General features: G+C 38.8%; 1 protein-coding gene across 6 annotated transcripts in view; it reads right to left on the bottom strand.

Annotated features, from left to right (window-relative positions):
* Positions 1–16,907, bottom strand: part of LRFN5 (leucine rich repeat and fibronectin type III domain containing 5) — a 279,327-nt gene that overhangs the window by 192,494 nt on the left and 69,926 nt on the right. The window lies entirely within an intron of this gene.

Here is a 16,907-nt window from a genome sequence, read left to right on the forward strand (position 1 = left end):
ATCTCATAAAGTAATTAGTTTTCTTTACTGTCATCTCAAACTTCAAATGAAAGTTCATTCCAGTGCTTTCAGTTCACTCATTCCTTTCTAGCTATCTTTATCAGCCATCTCCATGCAATCATTACACCTCTCTGTATTTATATTCTTGGCTACAATCAACAGCAGTCACAATCCTCTCCACACACAGTCATCTACTTCCTTGTTGCCTTCCATAGGCAACAGAGCACGGCTGAAGAGAGTATCAACATCATGCACCCAGCCCAGCACAAATGCATGCACCTAGTAGCAAAAAGAATTTTCATGCTGTTTTAAAATTATTTAGTAATGTTTTGCTAGTTCATTTTTCCTTCTGGAAAAATGTGCTTTACCTACTTATTCTTAAAAAATATTAATACCCTCTACTTCCTGAAAATAATAATATTTTCCTCAGTTATTCTATTTCATCATTGTAAAAGATAAAAAGAGGTCTTTTATTTTTTCATGGCTTACTCTCAACAGTAATGTTCTTACTTTATTTCTTGCAGTGTTTCCTAAATATTCCCCTTTCTATCTCATCCTTGATTACAACTCCATATAGCATGCATGACATTCTTTGATTATGCCAGTGTGTTGATTCAACAATGCTACTGTCTTCCATGGCAGTCTCTTCCATTAAGTATTAGTGCTACATAGATGAGAAAATGCATTCATGAAGCATACAGAGTTTTATATTTACTGTAAACAAAGACTGCTGGAGATAAAACAATCCTGTTGTATTCTTGAATTTCCAAAGCTCCTATGTTCTAACAATATTTTTAAAGATATGTTCTTCCACAAATACTTTATATTTTCATGAGCTGCAAAATCTCTTCTCCAAAATACTTCCCAGCTACTGTTTTAGTTTTTACTCAAGTGTATCTCACTGTCTGATAAATTTTACAAGTGATATCATTATCTTGATGATGAGTACTGATCAAGGTGATCAAGAATGTTGGGCTTCAGTAAAATCCCTGTCCAATTATATTACGCAACTGATCTGTAGCTCCTTACTGTGGCATTTGTGGCCTCTGTACCAGCAGCATTTCCTTGAAAGTTGTCTTAGAAGTAAAATTTATAGTCCTATCCCCAGGGAACCACCAGGTTAAATCTTCATTTTAGTAAAAATTCCCAAGTGATTCCTCTTTACATTAGTGTCTGAGAAGCATTGACAAAGTTCTGCAAGTCTGCATCTACTTTTTCCATTTCATCTTTTCTCAAATTTACTCCAATTCAGACTCTGGTAATTTTATTGGCTTATCTAGTTTTATTTCTACAAGCCAAATTTGATTGCTCTTCTATTGCTAACACAATTGATTCTGTGTTCAATACTGCTCACTCCATCTATGAACAGTAAAAATAAGCACATTTCTTATCATCCCATTCACACATTAATCTTATATAGGTGATTACTGTCCATCCATTATGTGTCTTCAATTATCTCCAAATTTGTAAATTTTAGACAACAAAATCATATAATTGAAACTGTAAGGGAATTAATTCAACTCTTCTGGTGGTGTCTGGCAGAAGATAAGCCCTTAAGAAATATTTTCTGAATAAACTTTTAAAAATACAAGGATAAAATGGATTTCCAGAAAAAAATGATTATTTTTCAATAACAGAAAAAAAAAACTGAAAATCCTTATGAGTTCTTATTCTCAATTGTCTAGTTTAGTGCCTGTGTTCTCCCATGTGACTGCAGCAGCGAATCTCAACCTTGGTTGCACAAGAGAACCACCTGGGGAACATTAGTTATAGTGATGCCTGTGTCTCAAACCCACAGACTCTAATTTGTTTTAGGGTATGGCCCAGGCAATGGAATTTTTAAAGCTCCCCTGATGATACTGATATGCAGGAGAGGTTGAGAATCACTGCTCCATTAAGTACGCAAACTCAATGTACAGAAAAATCACTTGATAATTTTAATACAAAATATGATATATAAGCTATCTGCAGTAATTCTTATGTTACCACTTTTCTATAAAGCTGTTAATATTGTCAGCTCTAGGACCATTCTTTAGTAAGGCTGTAAAGCATTTGGTAATTTAATCATCTGATCTAAAAGGAAAGGTTTCAGAATGTAAACTATACAAATTGTCCTATAGTTTCTTATTAACTTCAGCTTTCTCTGTTGTATTCCAGAACTATACAAGTAGTAAGTTGGAATCAGGAGGTGCGACAGGGAATCAAACTTAGGGCATCAATATGGGACACAGGGGTCTTAACCAGTATCTTTACCACAAGGCAAAATCCTGCCATTATTCCTTCCACTGCTAATGAATACAAAAATCAGAAGTCTAAACAAGAGCAGCACTGAAGCATGATGAATCAGAAATGAAGAAAAAATTTATTATACCCAGAAGCATGTTGATGACATGAAAATAACTGTATAGAACCTACCAAATGAAGAAATCCATGGCATGCAAAGTCAATTTACAAAATTCAACAACACCTCTGTATATACTCAAGGAATAATTGAAAGATGAAAGTAAAATACATAATTCCAATAACAACACAATATGCCTAAGAAAATTCTGATTATTTAAGTATATAATTTTATATCATAATGCCATATATATATGACACTACATGCAAAAGTAAAATCATTTTATTATTTATTTATTTATTTATTTTGACAGGCAGAATGGACAGTAAGAGAGAGAGACAGAGAGAAAGGTCTTCCTTTTGCCATTGGTTCACGTCCCAGTGGCCGCTGTGGCCGGTGCGCTGTGGCTGGCACACCTTGCTGATCTGAAGGCAGGAGCCAGGTGCTTCTCCTGGTCTCCCATGTGGGTGCAGGAGCCAAGCACTTGGGCCATCCTCCACTGCACTTCTGGGCCACAGCAGAGAGCTGGACTGGAAGAGGAGCAACCGGGACAGAATCCAGTGCCCCGACTGGGACTAGAACCCAGTGTGCTGGTGCTGCAGGCGGAAGATTAGCCTATTGAGCCACGGCGCTGGCCAGTAAAATCATTTCTAAGATAAATTAAAATATACCTAAGTAAATGGAAAGACATACTATGTATTTTGGAATTTACAGAACAATTTGTTAATGTAAAGAATACAACAATAAAACTCTCCATAAAGAAAGAATATGGAAGCCTCCCTGTATTTTAAGCATTTCCCCAAAAAATAATTTGTAGTTTTAATATAATCTCAATCAAAATTCTACCAGGGTTTGTCATATAACTGAAAAATTAATTTTTCATAATTTATTTGGAAATAGAATCAACCTAGAATAGACAATTTTAAAATGTACTTAAACATAAAACATTTAAAACACTTTCACTACTTGAACTCAAGACATTCTCAAGCTCAATCATCAAGATTAGATTTTCCTAAGATCAGGCAAATGTATCAGTGAAAGGAATTGAAATCTATAAATAGAGGTATAGATATAGTCAATTGATTTTTTTTTTTTTTTGACAGGCAGAGTGGACAGTAAGAGAGAGAGACAGAGAGAAAGGTCTTCCTTTTGCCATTGTTCATCCCCCAGTGGCCGCTGTAGCCAGTGCACCGCGGCTGGCGCACCTTGCTGATCCGAAGGCAGGAGCCAAGTGCTTCTCCTGGTCTCCCATGGGGCGCAGGGCCCAAGCACTTGGGCCATCCTCCACTGCACTTCTGGGCCACAGCAGAGAGCTGGACAGGAAGCGGGGCAACCAGGACAGAATCCAGCGCCCCGACTGGGTCTAGAACCCAGTGTGCCGGCGCCGCTAGGCAGAGGATTAGCCTATTGAGCCACGGCACTGGCTGGTCAATTGATTTTTCACATAAACAAAAATTAACTGATTGAGGTAAGGAAATTTGCACTGATCTATTTGAATGGATATTTGTATGGAAAAAGTGAACCTTGAATTCACTTCTATACATTGAATATAGAAGAAAACTTTGAAGAGCTTTGCCTTTGTAAGGCTAGGCAAAGATTTCTTAGAACACAAAAGGCAAAATAATAGTATAAAAGAAAAATTTGATAAATTTTTTCATAAAATAAAAATATACGCTTTTCAAAAGACATCATGAAGATAATTAAATGGGTACACACTATAAGAAAATGTGCACAAAATATATTTCCAATGAAAAGTACATACCCAGAATCTATAATTAACTTTTGTTACATCAACAAATATCCATGAACAAAATAATTAGTAAATAAATGTGAAAGGGTAACAACATAAAATATTACGTAACAAAAGGAAACAACTACTGATGAATGAACTGACATTGCTAAATCTCAAAAACATTGATATTATTTCCATGAAATTAAAACACTGGCAAAATACAGGCAAAATAAATTCACTATACTTGAAATAAGAAAATATATGCTTCTGAGGATATCAAAAGTCAGGTTTATCTGGAAAGTGGCATGAAGAAACTGAAAATAATGAAACTGTTCTACATCCTGCATGTGTGGTGGTTATTTAAAATACATAATGGTTGAAGATTATGAAATCAAACACTTATGAATTTTTTTTTTTGACAGGCAGAGTGGACAGTGAGAGAGAGAGACAGAGAGAAAGGTTTTCCTTTGCCGTTGGTTCACCCTCCAATGGCCGCCGCGGCCAACGCGCTGTGGCCGGCGCACCCCGCTGATCTGATGGCAGGAGCCAGGAGCCAGGTGCTTTTCCTGGTCTCCCATGGGGTGCAGGGTCCAAGCACTTGGGCCATCCTCCACTGCACTCCCTGGCCACAGCAGAGAGCTGGCCTGGAAGAGGGGCAACCGGGACAGAATCCGGCTCCCCAACCGGGACTAGAACCCGGTGTGCCGGCGCCGCTAGGCGGAGGATTAGCCTAGTAAGCCGCCGCGCCGGCCTACACTTATGATTTGTGTATTTTAATCTATATAAATCATATTTGAAAAGTATTACTTTAAATTATGATTATATATATGTACTTGTAACATTGTATGAATTTTATAAATATTCTTTTCAAATACATATGAAACATTTACCAAGTTTGACGATGAGGTGGGCCTCCAAAAATTATTAGGCATTGAAATCTCAGTTTGTTTATTGAAAGCTATAGAATTGAGTTGAAAATTAATAATAGATAACTATAAAGCCAAACTACATGTATATATGTATATATATATATGTAATTCCCAAATGTGAAATTTTGATCAAAATTAAAAATATTTTTATGGATGCTAATAAGAATTCAAAATAAATGAGATGTATAAAAATTCATTGTAGGGGCTAGTGCTATGGTACAGTGGGTATAGCTGCCAACTGCAGTGCCAGCATCCCATATGGGCGCTGGTTTGAGTCCCAGATACTCCACTTTTGCTCCAGCTCTCTGCTATGCCCTGGGAAAGTAGTGGAAGATGGCCCTAGGCCTTGGGCCCCTGGCAACACATGGGAGACCTGGAAGAAGCTCCTGGCTCCTAGCTTCGTATTGGCACAGCTTCAGCCACTGTGGCCATTTGGGGAGTGAACCAGTGGATAGAAGATGTCTCTCCCTCTCTCTCTCTCTGTAACTCTGCCTTTTGAATAAAATAAATAAATCTTTAGAAAAATACAAAAATAATCACTGTATGTGGAAGTGTGTAGCTGGATATCACATTGGAATAAGAATAAAGAAAAATAAATTATTTGATTTATAGCTCAGAAAGATTTTCTTAAAAACATAAGCAAATCCTTAAAATAAGATAATAATAACAAATGAATTTAAGGAACAATAGAGAATGCAAGACACCCAAAAAGTCAATAGAGAATACAAGACACCCAAAACATGATCATATGGATGAAAATAAAATTTAGTCCGTAAAACTCATTGAGAAGAAAAAAGAGAAGAATAGTATGTAACTACTATTAGGAATGAAAATCAGTCTATCACTAATAAACCTAAAATATCCAACACAGCATATGTTAATAAAATGGTGCCATCTTCCGAAGCCCAGCCTGGTTTAACTAGAAGTCAGGTGACCAAATGGCCCAGTCACAAGCATCAGCTCCACTCCCACTCTAACAGGATTTGTCGCTCTCATTTCCTTGCCTCTGCAAAACTATGTAAAGCCTGTTCGCCTAGTACAGGCTGCTGTTCTCTTGTGCACAGGGAAGTAGCCTGTTGGGTTTCTCCCATCAGCAATAAACCTTTTCCCTCACTCCAGTGTTTGGTGTGTTTTGTAGTGGCCCTTCCTTTCATTGGTGCTGAATCCTGGGACCAGGCTCTCCTATCGACCTTGCTCTACCTTTGGGGATGTGAGTTGCTTTGGGGTCCTGGATTTCTGCCAACCATAAAACTCACCCCTGGCCCTCCTTCTTTGCTACCTGCAATCTCCATCCACAGACCGGCCCTCCAAAATTCCTGAGGTAAGATGGGGTGGGTGGAGGATCCTCTCATCGAGACTCTCTATGGGTTATGGTTCTACAGGGCTTCGCCTCCAAACTCCTGGTACAAGGCACCACAACTCCTAAGGCCTCTTGCCCCTACAGACTCTGTGTCTGGGCCACAGCAGGTGTTGGTGATGACTCAATTCCCTGTTTCCCTTCTAAAGGCTATGCCTTGGGCTACAGTGGGTGCATGAGTGACGACTCCACCCTCTGTTCTCCTATCCTCCATAGGATGGCTGTGATCTCAGAGATGCTCAATATCTTCCAGTCCGACTCCATGGGTTGCCAAGGGAGCTTCATCCCATATTCTCTCTGATCCTCCTGTCAGTTGTCTCCTACTTTGAAAACCCAACCAAATGGCTGCTTAATGGCATGTTTACCCCCAACATAATTGGGATCTCTACCACTTCTCTGAGTGTTCGGGAAAGTGGAAGGAGATTTCCTATGCCCAAGCCTTCTATCTCTGCTTATGTTCTCTGGCTCAAACTCTCTTAACTTCCAAAGCACTCGCTAAAAAGCCAAAACTCCAGTTCCCACTGTCTTGCTCACTGTACCTTCCCCTCCTATCCTGGGATTCTAAGCTCCTGCTCCCCAATATCTCAGAACCAGCCCTTGTTTATGTCTATTCCCCCTGCCTTATCTACGATCCTCATGTTAACACCTTCCTCCCGGAAAAGCAAAGGCAAGTTTGGGAATGGGCCAGGCCATCTCTATCCAGCCCTGGTTCTCCAACTGGTCTTTGCCTCTCCCCCATCCTGATCCAATTTTACCATAAAAATAGCAGGGGTGTGGCGATTCCATCCATTTAAGCTCTCAGTTTTCCCAATGATATAGCATTGAGTAATCAGTACTGTTATAGCCCCTAAGATGGATTATGCAGTCCCTGGTTTAATGTCACTGATTTATAGTTAGAGTTTTATAAAAGGAGTAGAATTCCATATGTAAACATTGGAACTCAATACCTTATAATCTATAGAAAAACTATCTGGTTTTGCTAACATGTTTTCATAAATTGTCCACATGAAAATAGCTCAACACCACTTGAAAGTAACTAAGGTTGAAATTCGATGTGTTATCTTATTTAGAAAATCTTGTTTTAATTCGAAGATTTCTAAAGGGTTATTTCACAATGTAAATCAAGGAAATCAGCAGGTGGAAAGCAACAGCTATTATTTGACATAGAACTAGAATCTGATCCTCTGTTAAAGCAATGGGGTTTTTACAATACTTTGAAATCATCTTAAAAATCTGTTTAAAATCTGTAGCATCTCCTTTTAACAGTTTTGCTTAACTGGTGACACTCAGTTTTCTAGCCAGCTCCAGTAAGCTATTTTCTCTTCTCTATGTGTTAAAACTGTTCCAAGTTATGGGATATAATTATATGCACTAGCTGTTAAATTTAAGGTTTTATTTCTGATTTTTGGAATGACCAAAGAGACACAGATTTTGCGTTCTGTTAATGTAATCTATTACGTTTTCTTAATGTCTCTGTTAAGTTCTGATTGTTTAAAACAACTGAGTTTTGTTAAGAGTTATGGTTTGTTTAAATATATGCTTATTCTAAAACATTTGAGTAATCATTTTGTAACAATAATTAAATATGGTCTATATTATGTCATGATGTTAAAAGATCCTATTTCAAACAGATATTTTAAATCTCCTTGGCATCTTTAATAGGCATTCATAAAAAAAAATGAAAGTTTCTAATTCTTTGGATTTTGATATTTCCAGTTGGGCCCCTGGAAATATCAAAGGATATATGTCTCTCAACTTATAGAAATATCAACTAAACAGGCTACTTGGATTATATTTTAAGTTATGATAATGTAAAATGCTACTGATAAAAAGTTAAAAAGCCTAATGATCTTCATGATGGTTATCTTAATGAGAAAGGCCCAGAGGCCTAAAAGGGATGAATGTTTTGTAAAACCCTACCATAGACTTCTAGTTTAGACCATCAAAGATTAGAGATGGGACTTGAGCACCCCCTTGACTTGCATCCTCTTAAACGTTTCCTCTGGTCTGCTTTAACAAAACCAGGAGGAAAAGCAAGCTAGGCAGCAGAAGCAATGTAAAGATAGGTGGCAGGCCAACTGATGGTTGCTCTACACAGTGATCTGCCATCAGGGAGGCCCAATGCAGGTCCACTGCATTGGTTTATATGGAAAGCCAGGGCTTCAGCAGAAGTCAGCTTATGAAGAGCCCTGGCAGCTCTGCCAGCCAAGAGTTGGTGTTAGGAAAAGAGTTGCAAGGCCAGCGCTGCGGCTCACTAGGCTAATCCTCCACCTGTGGCACCAGCACACCGGGTTCCAGTCCCGGTTGGGGCGCCGGATTCTGTCCTGGTTGCTCCTCTTCCTGTCCAGCTCTCTGCTGTGGCCCGGGAGTGCAGTGGAGGATGGTCCAAGTGCTTGGGCCCTGCACCCGCATGGGAGACCAGGAGAAGCACCTGGCTCCTGGCTTTGGATCAGTGCGGTGCTCTGGCCGCAGCAGCCATTGAGGGGTGAACCAACAGAAAAGGAAGACCTTTCTCTCTGCTCTGTCTCTCTCTCTCACTGTCCACTCTGCCTGTCCAAAAAAAAAAAAAGAGTTGAAAGAGTTGCAGATTGGTGCCTCCTCACACGGGGCACCAAAATGTTAGGAAAAGTCACAGAATAGAGAAGAGGCAGTGCACAAATTTACAGCCATATTGAATTTATTTAGAGAAAATAAATCTTCAGAGGTGGGTGACCAAACTGCCTTCATGTACAAGATGGAGCATGTGGCAGAAGGCCCTGACCTCCAGGGACCAGGCCTTTTTAAGGAGGGATAGGGCTTGGGGTGGGGGTAGGGGGCAGCAGCAGAGGGGAATTCCAGGAACTGGGTGTGGGCCTTGGGGACCTGGAAAATAATGCAGGGTGGGGTATAAAGGCAACAGCGTGTGAGACCCAACTGAGTTTCAAGGGCAAGGAATACATTCCAAAGTTTATCTCCTTTGGGCAATGATGGAGAATGGCTGAGGCTTATGTCCTTGTTCCATCAGTTGAGTCACTGAAAAGGAAACTGCCCTGGAGTCAAAGAATGCCCAGGTCAGAGCTGCAGACCTTGTTGGCTCTAAGCTGAAAAATACTTCACTCTGCGCAACCTCCAAAGTAACTACCACTTCTGAGGAGGCAGCCAAGTAGGGTCAGCAACATTGCAGGCAGAACTGTAAATGTCCTGTTAGAGATGCCACCTGCCTTTACCTGGCCAGCTCTCCTCCCAGGCCAGCTAGGTAATGGAAGACAACAGGGTGCCTTCCCCAAGGAGGTTCACACCTCCCTTAGGATGTGAAGAGATGCGTCTGGACCTTATAACTGGCCAGGCCTTAAAGCCCACCTGATTATTATCAGGCCCCCTTCTGTCAGTTTCTGTTTGCCTCTCAATGAGAAAACTTGCTTTTGTTTTAGATAGCACCTTTCTTAGGTCCTCTAATAATGATTCTGTCCTTTGGTTTTGGTCCTGTGAGTTTAAACTGCTTGTTAGATTCATTTTCTCCAGACTTTAAACAGTGAAATTCTAAATGGCCAAGCACATGAAACTTCAGGTGGCAGCAGTTTCTGAAGGCTGGCCCTGCTGTGGACAGGAGCCACCTCCTGCTGAGAAGCCACCTCCAGCTAGAACCCTGTATTGACTGCTGCTCCCAAGGATGCCCCTTTTCAGCATGAAGCAACTAGAAGGATCATTGCTCAGCCCCTCCTAACAGAATTTAGGATCTATTCTTCTTGTGGGGGGGATGTGAGGAGTCAGATAGTTTAGTAGGCATTCTGAACTTGAGGGAGGGAAATGTTCCTTAGCAAGGTCAGAAATGCCTGCCTTCCCCATTCCTTGGGAGTTTCTAATCTTATGAGAATAGCAAAGGAGTAGTGACTCCACCCTTCTGAGCTTCCAGTTTATTGTGAAAACAAATTAGGTATCCCACCCTTGGGTTGGTTCTTTTGCTTTTTCATGAGCAAACCAGACAGGATAAAGAATTACAAAACGGATTTTGTCTCTGCCTTGTAACTGAACATCAATCTGTCAAGTTTTTTTTTTTTTCCCCCCCCAAAATTGTGTTTATAAGCTCAATTCCCAGGAACCACTTTTTTTTTTTTTTTTTTTTTTTTTTTTTTTTTTTTTTTTTAGGTTTATTCTTCTCTTGGAAACTCCCCTCCATGCCACTCTGGCTGGAAGTCTTTCACTGTAATAAATCTTGCTTTTAAATCTCAAAAATAGTGATCATAATTTTCCTTTGTGGACATTTCTTTATGAATAGAGGCTTGGAGATTCTTGAGTCTATTTATTAGTACAATATACACAAGACTATAATCTCTTGACTATGATGTGTAACACTAGTAACTTATTCCTCTATCTCCTCTTCCCCTCCTGTCCTCTACTGATCAACATTCTGGGTTAAATTGAGTACTTTTTCACATCCACATATGAAGGAGAACATGCAGTATTCTTTCTTTCTGTGCCTGGCTAATTTCATCTAATATAATTTCCTCTAGTTCCATCAATTTTACTGAAAATGAGAGGATGTCATTCTTATTTATCCATTTTCTTTTATCCATTCATCCAAAGATGGACAATTGGTTGATTCCATTCCTTGGCTATAGTGAACAGTGCTGCAATAAACGTAGTGGAGGAGGTATCTCTTTGACATAATGACTCATGTCTTTCGAATTTATACCCAGTAGTGGGATTGCTGTAACCTATGACAGTTCTATTTCTAATTTTTAAAGAAATGCCCCTCCCTCTTTCTCTCCCTCTCTTCTTTCCTCCCTCTCTGTAACTCTACCTTTCAAAGAAATAAATAGGCCTTAAAAAAAAAAAAAAAGAAATGCTCATAATGTTTTCCATGGCAGTTGTTCTAATTTACCTTCCAACCAATAGTATACAAGAGTTCCCCTTTCTTGACACCCAACACCCACACCAGCACTTGTACTTTCTATCTTTTTTATAATAGCCATTCTAATAGGGGTGAGGTAGTATCCCAGTGTGGCTTTGATTTGCATTTCCCTGAGAGTGATAGCATTTGCTTCATATTTTGTGGTAGTTTGTATTTTTTCCTTTTAGAGTTATTAAAGTCCTTTGCCTGTTTCTTTTTTTATAAGATGTATTTATTTGTTTATTTATGTATTCATTTAAAAAGCAAGAACATGAGAGAGAGAGGGGGAAAGAGAAACTGAGAAAGGGAATGGGTGGAAGGGATGGAGAGAGAGAGAGAGAGACAAAGAGAGGGAGACTTTCACTCCCCAAATGATTGTAAAGTCTAAGTCTTGGCCAGGCCTAAACCAGAAGCCAAGAACTCCATTCTGGTCTCCAACACGGGTGGCAGGGGCCTAAGTACTTGGATCATCATCAGCTGCCTTCCCAGGTTCATTAGAAAGAATGCTGGATCAGATGTGAAGTAGCCAGGACTCAAATCACTACCGTGATATGGGATACCAGCATCCCAGGTGTCAGCTTGACTTGTTACAAGGCCTGCCTGCTTTTGCCCACTTCTTAAATGGATTAGCTGTTTCTCAAAAGTTGAGTTTTTGAGTTCCTGATATATTGTGGATATTAATCCTTTGTTGGATAAGTAGTTTACAAATGTTTTCTTGCATGTTGTTATGTTTCTTCACTATCTTGATTATTCTCTTCATTGAGCTCAAGCTTCTAAATTTGATATAATCTCATTTGTCTAGTTTTACTTTGGTTGCTTGCAATTTTGGGGTCTTCTTCAAAAAATCATTGCCTATACAAATGTCTGAAATGTTTCCCTTATGGTTTCTTCTAGCAATTTCATAGTTTCAGGTCTACAGTTAAGGTCTTTAATCCATCTTGAGCTGATTTTTGTATATCGTAAGAGGAAAAGATCTAATTTAATTTTTAGACATGATATATACAGTTCTGCCAGCACTGTGCATTGAAAAGATTCTTTCTTCTCCAATGGATGCTCTTGGTGCCTTTGTCAAAAATCAATTGGCTGGATTAATTTCTGGGTTTTCTGTTCTATTGGAGTATCATTTTTATTCTAGTACTACACAATAACTATAGCTTTATATTAGGCTTCTCTATTTTTTTTTTTTTTTTTTGGACAGGGAGAGTTTTTTGTTGTTGTTGTTGTTGTTTTTTTTTTTTTTTTTTTTTGACAGGCAGAGTGGACAGTGAGAGAGAGAGACAGAGAGAAAGGTCTTCCTTCTGCCGTTGGTTCACCCTCCAATGGCCACCGCGGCCGGCGCACCGCGCTGATCCGATGGCAGGAGCCAGGAGCCAGGTGCTTTTCCTGGTCTCCCATGGGGTGCAGGGCCCAAGCACCTGGGCCATCCTCCACTGCACTCCCTGGCCACAGCAGAGAGCTGGCCTGGAAGAGGGGCAACCGGGACAGAATCCGGCGCCCCAACCGGGACTAGAACCCAGTGTGCCGGCGCCGCTAGGCGGAGGATTAGCCTAGTGAGCCGCGGCGCCGGCCTGACAGGGAGAGTTAGACAGTGAGAGAGAGAGAGAGAGAGAGAGAGAGAGAAAGGTCTTCCTTTTTCTGTTGGTTCATCCCCCAAGTGGCCGCTACAGCTGGCATGTTGCGGCTGTCGCACTGCGCTGATCCGAAGCCAGGAGGCAGGTGCTTCCTCCTGGTCTCCCATGGGGTGCAGGGCCCAAGCACTTGGGCCATCCTCCACTGCCTTCCCAGGCCACAATAGAGAGCTGGACTGGAAGAGGAGCAACCGGGACAGAACTTGTGCCCCAACCGGGACTAGAACCTGGGGTGCTGGTGCCGCAGGCGAAGGATTAGCCTAGTGAGCCATGGTGCAAGCCTAAATTAGGCTTTTCAATCAGGTATCATAATGCCTGCAGCTTGATTTATTGGTTCAGGATCCCTTTGTCTATTTTGATTCTTTTGTGGTTCCACATGAACTTTAGGATTGTTTGCTGAATTCTGTAATGAATGACAATGGTATTTAAATAGGAATTGCATTGAAGTTATAGATTGCTTTAGTTAGTAAGGATGTTAAATCAATATTAGTTTTTCCAATTCATGAGTAAGGATTATCTTGCCATTTTTTGTGTCCTTGATGATTTTATCAGTGCTTTATACTTTTCATTATAGAGCTCATCTACTCTTCTGGTTAAATTTATTTGATCTCTTTGTAGCTGTTATGAATGGGATCTCTTTCTTGATTTCCATTTCAGTAAGATAATTATTGGTATATAAAAATGATACTGTTCGGACCGGCATTGTGGCACAGCAGGTTAAGCTGCCAACTCTGATGCCAGCTTCCTACATGAGTACTGGCTTAAACTCTGACTGTCCACTTTTGTTCCATGTCCCTGCTGATGCATCTAGGAAAGGACCAGAAAAGGGCTTACATATTTGGAACTCTGACACCCACGTGGAAAACCCGGATATAGTTCTAGGCTTCTGGATTCAGCCTGGCCCAGCCCCAGCTGTCATGGGCATTTGGGAAGTAAATGAGTGGATGGAAGAAATCTTTCTCTGTCTCACCTTCTCTCTCTGTAACCCTGCCTTTCAAATACATAAAACAATAGAAATAGAAATTAAAAAATAAAATGTTATTGTTTTGTTTGTTGATTATGGGACTGTAGTGAATGGGTTTATCAATTCTAATAGCTTTTTCATAAGATATTTAGGTTTCCATATGTACAAAATCATGTTTTCTGCAAACATGGATATTTTGACTTCCTCCTTTCCAGTTCTGATGTCCTTTCTTTTCCCTAATTGCTCATAATAATAGCTTCAGTGCTGTACTGAATAAGCTTAGTAAAAGTGGACATCCATATCTTGTTCTAGATCTGAGGGAAATGCTTTCATCCTTTCTGCTTTTATTGTAATATTAGCTGTGGATTGGTTGTATACAGGCTTTATGATTTTGAGATATGCTCCTTCTATACTTAATTTATTCAGAGCTTTTACCATGAGGGGATTGAAATCATCAATTTTCTCTGCAATTCTTCATATGACCATATAGTGCTTGTTCTTCATTCCATTGATATAATTTATTACATTTATTGATTTGCAAATGTTGGACTATCCTTGCTCATGATGTATGATCTTTTTGATGTAGTAGAAGTTTCAATTTGTTAATAATTCATTGAGATTTGGAGTAATTTTTTACAATATTATTTGTATCTCCTTACTTGTTATAGCCCCATTTATATTTTTTCTTTTATCTTGGGTCAATTTTGGTAATTGTTGTCTTCCTTTGAATCTATCCACTTCATATAAGTTATTTAATTTTTTCACATAGAGTCATTTATAGTAGACCATTAAATATCTTATAAAAATTCTACAAGGTCAATGTTGATATCCTAACATTTAGTTCTGACTTCCTCTAATCAAAATCATCTCTTGATGATGATGTGAAAGATTTGTCAATGTTGGTTTTTTTTTTTTTCAAAGTACTGACTTGGATTTTGCTGATTGTGTTATTTTCTATTTATGTACATTTCATTTTTAGTATGGCCTTCTATCTGTTTACTTTCTTGTTCACTTTTCTTTCCTAGTTCCTTAAGGTGTAAATGTAATTTACTGATTTGAGAGCTTTGTTTGTTGATATATGCCTTTACAGATATACCCACAAATTTACCTCTGATATTGCTTAAGTAAATTCCATAGTTGTGATATGCTATCGTTGTTTCATCTCAAAATATTTTCTCATTTTCCTCTTGTTTTTTCCCTGGACTTCTTGCTTATTCATGAGTGTTTTGCTTAATTATTACATATTTGAACTCTCCAGATGTCATTTTGTTAATGATTCTTCATAATTCCAAAATTGTGAGGGAACATATATCATAGAATTTCATCCTGTAAAACTTATTGTAGCTAGCTTTGTTACCTACGATATGAACTATCTTGGGGAGAGTTTATGTGCATTTTAGAAGAAATTTGTCATTGTTGGGAGGAATGGTTTACAGCATTCTGTTATAAATTGTTATTTTATAAATTTTTTACTACTTCTTTGTTGATGTTATTGAAAGTCAGATACTGAATTTCCAGCTATTCTTGGTGACCTTTGTCCCCTACAATTCTACTAGTTTTTGCTTCATATACTGATATCTCAAGAGTGTTAGATTAACCTATAATTATTATATCTTTTATTTAAAATAACATATTCACCATTATAAACTTCACCTTAGTATTTCTAGTAACATTTAAAGGTCTATTTATCATATATTAGTAAATGTACTCCAGTTTTTCCCGGATGTAGTTTTCAGGATATGTGTTTTCCATTTGTTCCCTTTCACCTACCTATATATTTTAATCTGAAATATGGCTCCATTGACAGTTTGAGATTTGTGTTCTTGCTATTTTCTATTCATTCATTTTGAATGAATGTTTCTGTTTGCTGTATGTCCTTAAGGTAAAATTCACCAGCTTTGTTTTTTAAGATGTATTTATTTATTAAAAGCAGAGTTATAGAGAGGGAAAGAGAGCAAGTGAGAGATATCTTCTGTCTGCTGGTTCACTACCTAAGTGGCCTCAATGGGCTACAGCTGAGGGTTGGATGCAGCAAGGAGCCAGGAGCTTCATCTGAGTCTCCAACCTGGGTGGCAGGGGCCCAAACACCTGGACCATCTTCTACTGCTTTTCTCAAACCACTAGCAAGGAGGTGAACTGAGAGTGGAATAGCTGGGGCACAAACCAGCTCTAAATGATTTTTAAAATAATTTTCACTGGTTACACTAATTTTGTTTTCTGGGAGAGTTCTACCAAGTTGTTTGTTCCATCATTTTGGAAATCAATTAGCCATCAGCCATTTTCTAAGAGTACCAATTTGATTTGATCAAATGTGAAAAAATAGTATTCTTTTAGGCCTTAGTATATTGATAAATAACAGAATCATGACATTCCAATATGTTTAATGTAAACAGTGTAGTAGCTCTTTTGTTGAAAACATGAATCAAAAGAAAAATAACACATATTTATGCAACATCATGAAATATCCATTGTTGATTGAATGTCTTAGTTTGGTCTCTAATATTAAAAAGGCATGGGTACTGGGTTCATGAACCACCTCCATTTCTGATACAGTTTCCTGATAATAATCACCTTGGGAGGAACTCAGTGATGATTCAAGTAGCTGAGTCACTAACAACCACATGGGAGACACAGACTGAGTTCTGAGCTCTTGGCTTTGGCCTGTCCTAGCCCAGGCTATTGCAGACAATGGAAGAACAATGGAGAAATGATTAGATGGGAAATAAATCTTTGTCTGTCTGGCTCTCTCTCTTTCTCTGTCTCTCTACCATAAAATCTGTAAAGGCATGGGCAAAATATAATAAATCTAATGAACCATTAAACATGGTTTACAATATTTTATGGGCACATGACCTCTCTTAATGAAAATATTAAAATTAATATACTTCAAATTCCCTAAACATTATCAGAATCATTTTGACCCTCCTGAAACTTACTCATAAATCCTAAATAAGAATTACATGAAATTGAGAAGATTCTGTACTGCAAAAGAAACACAGCAAAGTGAAGAGGCAACCAGCAGAATGGGAGAAATTATTTGCAAACTATACAACTGATAAAGGATTAATAACCAGAATATATAAAGG

This window comes from Oryctolagus cuniculus, chromosome 12, assembly GCF_051225735.1.
Source record: "Oryctolagus cuniculus isolate XC-2025 breed Fujian yellow rabbit chromosome 12, ASM5122573v1, whole genome shotgun sequence".
Lineage (NCBI taxonomy): Eukaryota > Metazoa > Chordata > Mammalia > Lagomorpha > Leporidae > Oryctolagus > Oryctolagus cuniculus.